A 10,391-nucleotide genomic window follows, 5' to 3' on the forward strand; every position below is an offset into this window, starting at 1 on the left:
GTGACATAGTTGGTCAGAGAACAGAAACCAGAGGACCTGCAGTATGATCCCAGCTCTGCCACTTATTGTTTATATGTCCTTGGGCAAGTCTTAAGCTCCTTAAGCCTCTTTTTTCTCATCTGTGAAATGGGTATAGTAATAGTACATACATCATCTGTTGTTTATAATATTTATATTCCTTAATCCCACAAAGTACTATCAATCCTACAAAGTACAGTATCAGGCACAGAAAGCATCTGAACATTTCTGGCTGTCCTTATTATTAGTAGTTACTTCTCTCCTCTACAATGTCACCTCTCCCCCTATCAGGGAGAAATCAATTCTTACCATGTTTCTGTTTCTGAAAGCTGATATGTCACATTAGAGGCATTTCTGTGTTTTGATATTTGCTTCAAAAAGTAACTATCTGAGGAATTCCCTGGCAGTCCGGTGGTTAGGACTCTGTGCTTTCACTGCCGAAGGTGCATGTTCGATCCCAGGTTGGGGAACTAAGATCCCCCAAGCCACACGGTGCATCCCTGTAAATGATGACAGATTAGGTATTAAACTAATTTGCATTAAGAAATAGTTATACCAGATAACCTAGCCCCATTACATATGGAAGCAGGTGTCCTCAAGAAATAGGTTTTATGGATATAACTGGATGTACTAGGTTAAACTAAGTTATCAGTTTCTGATGGGAGCTTACTTGCGGGAGGTGGTGGCCAACATAAATAGTGGAGACTGACCCATAGGTGTGAACAGGGCACTAAAGATCCACTTCTCCCTTTCCATTGTTGTATCTTGGTCTGACTGTATTTGCAAGTGGTGAGGGTTCTGAAATCAAGATGGACCTGGAATGGGGATGGCTAGAGCTGCTCCCAACTCTGGAAAAAAAATTACATAGCAAGAAATTGCAATTGTTAAAATAATGCGAGTTGAGGAAAATAAAGAAAAGGTATAAGAAGAGTGTGAAAATCATCTTTATTTATTTTAAAAGTTAATTTATTTTGTTTTATTTAGTTTTGGCTGTGTTGGGTCTTCGTTGCTGCACGTGGGCTTTCTCTAGTTGCAGTGAGCAGGGGCTACTTTTCATTGTGGTGCGCAGGCTTCTCATTGCGGTGGCTTCTCTTGTTGCAGAGCATGGGTTCTAGGCACGTGGGCTTCAGTAGTTGTGGCTTGCAGGCTCAGTAGTTGTGGCACATGGGTTTAGTTGCTCCACGGCATGTGGGATCTTCTGGACCAGGGCTCGAACTCGTGTCCCCCTGCATTGTCAGGGAGATTCTTAACCACTGTGCCACCAGGGAAGCCCGAAAATCATCTTTATTTTTATCTTTCGTAGTTAACCACATTAGTGTTTATGCCTACCAGATTTTTCTATGTAGACACACACACAAACACACAATTTATGTATTTATTAAATCAAAATTATTATTTTTATCCATGCTGTTTTTAATGTGCTCTTTATCAATAATATATCATGGACGGATTTCCATATTAAAAAACAACTCAAGACATTATTTTAGTGTCTGCATAGAATTCCATTGCATGGATATATCATAGTTGACTTATTGAATCTCTGTACTGCAGTGTGATGAGTACTTTGTACATATGTCTTTGTAGCTTTTTCATGAATTCTTCATGATAATTTATGAAGAGTTGAGTGAATCATCAAATATTATGCAAATTTTAGGGGTTTTGAGCAGTACGTTAGTTACACAGAGTAAAGGGCAAGCTTATTTTAATGTAATATTTTTGCTGGCTAGTGATCACTCATTCAGTCATTAATTATGAGTGAATTCCTGATATGTGCCAGGCCTTTGATTATAGCAATAAATAAGTATAGATTAAATTTGTTCAAGACGGTAAAAGGCCAATGCATTTTCTCTCATTGTGGGTGCAATGTGTGTTTACTCTTGGGCAGGAAAATTATTGTGTCCAGATCTACTTATGTCACCTTGGCTGCGTAGTAGAATCACCCAGGAAACTTTTAAAAAATACGAATGCTTAGCCTCCTCTGTAGCTCTTCTGCAGTCTGTGTTTGGTTCTGAGCATCAGGTAGTTTTTAAAATTTCCCAGTTGATTCTAGTGAGCAGCCAGGTTTGAGAATTACTGAGCTAAGACACTCACCCCTCTCTCATCTGGACTTTAACAAGACGCTACCCACAAACTGCCAGTCCAGCTGAGCTTCAGTCTGTCTTTGTGTCCAGGTCTCAACCCACATGAGAAATATGAGGAATATTTTGTAACTCTGGGGGGAGAATGAATAGCCTTATTTTCATTTTTGCCAAGTTGGAGAGGGTCCCTCTTGCATTTGAGATGAGACTGGTGATATCAGTGTTTCCTTTCCTGCTGAAACCTCCTCAAATTTGGGGTATGTGGATTGAGTCTGACCTTTCTCCAGTTTCTGGCTGAGATTGAACACCCACACGTGCACGCACACACACACACCACACATGACTTTGACTTTTATGTGGTTGGGTTATGTCAGTCTCTCACTGGGGGATACCAGTGTCAAAGCCACAGTTCTGAATGACTGAGAGTCTATTTTACAATGTGGCTTAAACACTTGCTTTATTAAAACCAAAATATGCTTCAAAAATACAATCTGGATGAGCAAACTGCTTGGTTGGGAGAGAGGGATTGTATAAATCCCAGTAACAGTGAACCACTCAAACCTCCCTCTCGAGTTCCACGGCCAGGCAGCAGGATCCTATCTGTGCCATTTACTGCAGAGTGCTTAGTTAGCGTCCCTGATGTGTGGATGAGCCTAATGCCCCACATGTGCTCTAGAGTAATTCAATTTGTTTTCCCTGGATGGAGACATTAGGTTTTGAAAAATAGTAAAATGTGCTTGCCTTGAGCACTGTTTGAGAAAAATACGAATTTCCTTCTTACTGTCTATTAAGTCTCTCAGGAAGCTTTAAAAAAGGTTCTGGTTAGGGCTTCCCTGGTGGCGCACTGGTTGAGAGTCCGCCTGCCGATGCAAGGGACACGGGTTCGTGCCCCGGTCCGGGAAGATCCCACATGCTGCGGAGCGGCTGGGCCCGTGAGCCATGGCCGCTGAGTCTGCGCGTCCGGAGCCTGTGCTCCGCAACGGGAGAGGCCACAACAGTGGGAGGCCCGCATACCGCAAAAAAAAAAAAAAAAAAAAAAAAAGGTTCTGGTTAAAGAGGTTTGCATGAGTTTACTAGATTATAAACACATGTGATATTCAGAAAAATAATCAGCAACAATACAATTTGCATCTCAAGGTTGTTGCCCCCCAATAAACCTCACTGCCACTTAATTTCTTCGTTATTAAGAGAAGAAATTGTTTTTCTAGTCTTCAAATATAAAAGGAGAGTCCTTCCCTCTTTATAATATTGTTGAAGTGAATCTGAATTCAGTTCTTTTTATGTGCCAGGCACTATACCCATTGCTTAGGTGTTGTATCTCATTTAATCCTACATTTGTGTACAGACCAAGTGCTTGTGAATGGCAGCCATTTATGTTCATAACTCATTGACTAGTCCTGAGTACTGAGATAGAAGAAAAAATGCATATGTTTAGGGTTATATGGTAGAAGAAACTGATGGTTTAAATAACCAAGCTTACTTTATGCAAGAGAAGAATTGCTTTCTTCCAAAACGTGGTACTATTCCGTGACCCAGTGACAATTCCTGGGCTTGCCCTCTCCCATCTCCTTTGAGTGTAAATGGGTCAAACACCTACGTGTCCACTAATGACATGTAAGATCCCAGGTGTTTGTCTCAGGCTTGTATAGGTGGGATATACAACTGCTGTGTACTGCCCACCCAGCTGTTTCTCATTCTCTCAACATTTTTTGGTTCTCTGGTTCCGTATTTGATTCTGTATGTTAGATCCAGGGCTCTTTGTCTCCAGGGCTGTGTACCTGACAACTTATCTTAGAACCTCCTGAGACTTGGTCTTCATGTCTTTTCAGCTCAATGATTTAATATATATTTGTTTAACACCCCCTACTTGCAAGTACCCTGCTAAGCCCTGTAGATACAAGCGTGGAAAACAAATACCTTTGAACACAATGTTGACGTGGTACTGTAATTGCTTTTCCTTCCTTTCTTGTGGAGTCTTGTATATGGGAAACAATAGTTTAAGGCTCCTCCAACCTGTTTCTTGATTCCAGTGGTTCACTTGTTAGTGGTATAAATTTTACGTATTTGATTGATCTCAACCTTGATTTTAAGCATTTAACACTGGAGAGTTAAAAAAAAAGAAACTGTGCACTATTCATGTGATGGAATACCATAAAGCAACATGAATCAATGTGCTAATTTGTCATGTATTCCCATGATTGCACCTGTAAAAACAACAAGATTCAATAAAAATTTAAGATCTAAGTAGTGGTATACAGGATGATACTATTAATGAAGAGTGAAAGGATAACTCACCCAACGATATTATTTCCTGTTGGTTATGGACATTTCATATTAATAAAAATGTATGAACCCAAATGGAGACAGTCACACCAACTTTCTAATGATGTTGATGGGGAGAAAAAGAGGGAAATGCATTTGGGCAGGGGTGAAGAGTTTTCATCCTACCTATAACATCTGATTTCCTCCAAAAAGGATTTCATCAGATATGACAAAATGCTAATTTTGCAATTTTAGGATGAACGTGTCATTTTTCTCATTCTTTTTGGAATTTAAATACTTCTTTTTTTTTTTTTTTGCGGTACGCGGGCCTCTTACCGCTGCGGCCTCTCCCGTTGCGGAGCACAGGCTCCGGACGCGCAGGCCCAGAGACCATGGCCCACGGGCCCAGCCGCTCCGCGGCACGTGGGATCCCCCCGTACCAGGGCACGAACACGCGTCCCCTGCATCGGCAGGCGGACGCTCAACCACTGCGCCACCCGGGAAGCCCTAAATACTTCTTAATCATAAAATGTAAAAGGAGAGGGAGAGGGAGATAGAGGGAAGCAAGAGGAAGAGGAAGCTTGAGTGAAATACTGCCTCCTTTCTGGGTTTGCCTTTCTTAGAGGGGAGTGAGGTGGAGAGACGTTGAAAGCAGAGGTAACAAACACCACATTGTGCCTGAGGCACCCAGTACACAGAGAGGCATTCAGATAGGCTGCTGGTGAGGCAGTGATAGTTTTGGATGCTTCTGGTTTCATGTGAATGAAGCAGCAAAGGTGTTAAGAGCCTCACACCCCAGCTCTGATCTGAAATGACGTTTAGGTGTTTGAGAAACAGCTGCTGGAAACAGCTCTGCTCCCTCTGGAGCTTCTGTTCATCTTCAAAGCAGCTGCCGAAGGGAGGGAGGGAGGCAAGCAGACTATCTTGGGCATGTGTGTGTGTTAATAAAAACAAAAGGGCTTTCCCTAAATAAAACATGGCTGGTTTTCCCAGGATGAAGAATTCAATTGTAAGTCCACATTTCTGCCTCTTTTGAAGTTTTTTGCGGTATGCGGGCCTCTCACTGTTGTGGCCTCCCCCGTTGCGGAGCACAGGCTCCGGACGCGCAGGCTCCGGACGCGCAGGCTCAGCGGCCATGGCTCAGCGGCCATGGCTCACGGGCCCAGCCGCTCCGCGGCATATGGGATCCTCCCAGACCGGGGCACGAACCCGTATCCCCTGCATCGGCAGGCGGACTCTCAACCACTTGCGCCACCAGGGAGGCCCTCTGCCTCTTTTGAAGTTTTGAATAAAGAACTTAGAGCCTCATCTTTCCTTACCCTTGGGGCCTTTGGATTCAAACAACCCTGGACTCCTGTCCCAGGCCCAGCTCAGCCATTTCCAGCTGTGGGATCTAGGGCAAAGTAATTAGCCTCTCTGAGCCTCAGTTTACTCCTCTGTCAGTGGGCTTAGACCCTTGTTGTGATGATGTATATAGAGAACTTGAAAAATGATAGACCTCAATATAAGTGAATACCTTCTGCTAACCTTCTTCAGTAACATATTCCTTTTTATTAGACTCTCTTTTGATTGCCTTTTTCACTAATAGGGTGATCAGCTTGTCTTGATTTGCCTAGGCTTTCCTTGTTTTAGCACTGACAGTTTTGTGTCCTGGGAAACCCCTCAGCTCTGGGCAAAACAGAATGGTTGGTCACTCTGCAGTATATTCTGGCATAAGACAGACAGAGTTCCTTGTCCTCAGGAAGTTTATAATCTAATGTTACTTCTTAATCCTACCTCATCATCCTTGATGTATGAATTGTAATTATTGTTTATTTTATTATTGTTATTACTCTATAGCCTCCCATACTAGACTATACATTCAGAGAAAGCAAGGAATACATTATTTTTTAATTTTTTGCATTATTTCCCCTATTATCAAACTCATATTTACTGGGGATTCAATAAATATGTACCATACACATTAATATATGAGATCAACGGAGTTGTTTTCCTCCCAGTTTTTATGGTCTTAATCATAACACTGAGTTATTTTAGTCTTTAAATTTCTATGTGAATTATACACACATACATACAGAAACATTGAATTTGATTATCTCAGTCACTTGTGCATGAACATAAGTATGTTGAAGAATCACCTGGAGGTATTGTTAAAATTCAAAATTTGGAGCCCTGTACCTGAGATTCTGCTACAGCAACTAAGGGATAGGGCCAAAGAATCTGCAGACACTCAAAATGAATCTCGTGTCACAGTAACAATGGGAAAAACACAGGTCTATCCTCTTGCCCTATGAATAGGGTACATTCTGGTCCAGGTTTACATGTGTTGATTCAGTGAAATTATCAATAGCACCCCTTTTACCTTCGAGTATACCTGATCTGATGGATATGTATGTAGTCACCTCACTTATGAGTCCATGCATTGCAATACTTTAACACACCCTAGAGAGCTCTTTTGTTGGCTACCTCTCTAGGGATCTTGTTTTCCTCTCATAACCTACAGCCATGCCTGCTTCAGCAGCACATATATTAAAATTGGAACTATACAGAGAAGATTAGCATGGTCCCTGCACAAGGATGACACGCAAATTCGTGAAACGTTTCATATTTTTTTTAAGTTTAAATGGTATCATACTCTACCTATTACTTTTTCACTCAACATTTTGTTGTTGAGATTTGTACATGAATATTTAATTCTTTTATTTTAACCTCTAAATTCCACCGTACAAAAAAGACCAAACTTTATTTATTCTTACCACTGCAATTAGATTATTTTAATTTTTTGCCAACAATGCTACAAAAAATAACTTTACACATGAAAAAAATAACCTACAGCCTTTTTTACTCATCCATCTAGTAAAGTAGGTTTTCTTTCTCACTTTTAAAAATTGTGCATCATCTCAAAACTTACAAACTCAAGGGACTGTTTTAACCTATGTTACTTTCTCAGTGGAATAGGAAAACCAGCTCACTTCATTCCCTTAATATGATGCTCGTATTTCCATAATGGAGATAGTCTAGCCTAGAGCTTTAACATAAATGTGATTATTATGAAAAAATTATACCTTTGTGCATAGGAATATCTTTCCTGTGCAAATAACCCCAGGAGGCCAATCCAGAAATCTTGGTGGATAATTCTATTAGAAGCTCTCATCAGAAGCTCTATACTCAGTTCTCACCTGAGTGCAGTCACAGCTTCAACTCAATCCTAAAGGTACCTGCTTCTTAAAGATGTGTTAAGGAAGTCTATTTAGCCATGAGTTTCATACTTGGAAAATGTAAATGAGTCTCTTGGATAAGAGGTTGTGGAAATTAGATAATGAGGTCGCTGATAATGAGGTAAGACTTCATATTCTAGGATCATCTGGCTTGGGTTTGAAGTCCTGTTCTACCATTTACTGGCTGTGTGAAGTTGGGCAAGTTATATTCTCCCGGTCTTAATATCCCCATCAGTAAATGGGGATGATAACAGTATAATAGGGCGTTGTCAGGATTAGAGAAAACAAGTTTTATCACAGACTGTCTTGTTGCCATTGCAACCTCTTTTTGGCTCACCTCAGATCTCAGCCAAAGCTTTGATGGATGATTCATACTGATCACATACCACCTCAAGTGTTGCTTATCTTCCTGTGTTTTGCCCCAAGGCCTTCTCCAAACCTTGGGAGTCTCCTCAGTTTAAGTGCAAGGGCAGCCCAGAAGTGCAGAGGAGATAATCTTTAACCAATGGGAGTTGGAAGACAGTGGACAAATGCCTGAGCCTCCTGTTGTTCGGAAGAACAATTATGGAAGTAATTTTGCATGCTTCCTAGAAGTCTTGGCAAGGTCAAGACCTTGTTGCTAAAATCAGAGATCTATATAGAAGATTCTTACTAGGTTTTGCTCCTTCCTCATCTCATTTCCCTCATTTGCTCACTCCTCTTTCCAAGGATTGACCCCCACTCCAAAAAAAAATCTTCTCCCCCCCTTCCACCTCCCCCAATCCTAGTCTTAAACTCCAGGAAAATCAAAATAAGTTATATAAAGCACTGAGCATAGTTTTGGCACATAATAAGCTCCCAATGAAAGTTAACTACTACTACTAATCATAATAAAAATGACAATATCTTTTGCCCTGCAGGGTGAGCTAGAGATCTGTATAATACAAAGGAATCTTTCTGATTCTTTTTTGAAATAGAATTGAGATAAAATTTATTTTCTACCCAAAAAGCTCATACACTCTGTAGTCTTCATTTTACCAAGATAAATATCTATTGTTTTCTACTTTCTACCTCACAGTAATGTTCTAAGAATCCTAAATGAGTGCTTTTACTTAGTTTTTTCATCCCCCAGGCAGAGGAAAGGAAACCACTTAAATTCAGGGGAGTAGTCTGTATTGAACACCTGTTAATCTTTTTATATTTTACTGCTGTTTCCACAGCATGAAAGAGACTGTTTTCATTACTGCCCCCGGCAAATGTTATTATTTGTTGAACATCCACTTGTCCTTGTATTTAGAGATGTAGGCCATCATTGACTTTTTTTTTTTGTCTAATCACTTTGCAGAAATTCTTGTGGGTATTCTGAAGCTGAGACCATCTTCTCAGCTCATCCTAAACATATAGATTTCATTCTGTGTCACAAGAGATTACAAGAGGAGTTTAGACATACTTCCTAACCAGTTCTTCAGGTAAAGAAGATTCTGGAAATGTATGGCACTCAGAAGTGTGCATTATTATTATTTTTTTAAATAAATTTATTTATTTATTTTTGGCTGTGCTGGGTCTTCGTTTCTGTGTGAGGGCTTTCTCCAGTTGTGGCGAGCAGGGGCCACTGTTCATCACGGTGCGTGGGCCTCTCACTGTCGCGGCCTCTCCCGATGTGGAGCACAGGCTCCAGACGCACAGGCTCAGTAGTTGTGGCTCACGGGCCTAGCCACTCCGTGGCATGTGGGATCCTCCCGGACCGGGGCACGAACCCGTGTCCCCTGCATTGGCAGGCAAATTCTCAACCACTGCGCCACCAGGGAAGCCCCAGAAGTGTGCATTATTATTGTGGAAAGAGTATTTCTAACACTCTATTCCTCTCCAAATTTTCAGTCTCCTAAACTTTTTCCTGGTTGAAGATAACAAGTTCTGATTGGTCTTTGATGGAGTTAAAGATAGACTGTCTCAACTTTGTTTACCAAACCATTTCTTTTTTTAAATGTTTCTTTTCTTCAAAATAATAAGGAAAATGTGTCTGTTTCCTTTGTTGGCTTTTATTATTAAAAGTTGTTTGTATGAGTCCCAGTCGGTCAGTGCTACTCACAAATAGGTTAGATGTCTCTGTCTGGTATAATACTTTGTATTTATTCAATCACAGTCAAGAAGATTGCCTTTATTGTCTTTCTTCCTGAATTGCAAGCTCCTTGAAGAAAAATCTTTTCTTAGTAACTAGTTCCTGACACATAAAGGAGCTTCTTGAATCTTTGGTTTCATTTCCATATTATATTTACTTCAATTCCACAAATTCCATTATACAGTTTCTCACTGTGACACAAGTACAAGAATTAAATAGAAAATTCTATAATCTGGTTACTTATGCCCATTGTAGAAATCATTTCATTTGGAGAAGACATATTTTCCATTTAGTATAAATGATAGAAATGCATATTATGAAAAAGAAAATTATCAAAATTATAACCGGTTAGTAATAACTATTGTTTGTATGATACTTTAAGCATCACAAGTAATCTAAAAGATAAGAATAGGTAACATCTAGTGGCAGCTCTGTTCTGGGCATTGTGCTAAGCACTTTGCATACATTCTTTTGTTTGTAATTCAGTGATTCTATGAACTAAGTGCTATGTTGAGGTTAAGTATTGACTTGCCAAAGTTAACATAGCCTGTAAAAGATGGATCTGGGATTCCAACCAAGGTTTGTCTGACTCCAGGATCTATAGATTAACTTTGACATAATCTATCTTACTTCCTATCTATTATCTCATCTCTTTCTTACTGCCCAGAAGCTATTAGTTTCCCTCTTTTAGGGTCAGGGTAACTGAGATTCAGGAAA

General features: G+C 40.3%; 1 non-coding gene across 1 annotated transcript; it reads left to right on the forward strand.

Moving 5' to 3' along the window:
- Nucleotides 1–6,867: 6,867 nt before the first annotated feature.
- LOC132481025 (U6 spliceosomal RNA) lies at nucleotides 6,868–6,970 on the forward strand. The gene has a single exon (XR_009530733.1). It is a non-coding gene; the product is annotated as a U6 spliceosomal RNA (small nuclear RNA).
- Nucleotides 6,971–10,391: the final 3,421 nt, after the last annotated feature.

This window comes from Mesoplodon densirostris, chromosome 19, assembly GCF_025265405.1.
Source record: "Mesoplodon densirostris isolate mMesDen1 chromosome 19, mMesDen1 primary haplotype, whole genome shotgun sequence".
Lineage (NCBI taxonomy): Eukaryota > Metazoa > Chordata > Mammalia > Artiodactyla > Ziphiidae > Mesoplodon > Mesoplodon densirostris.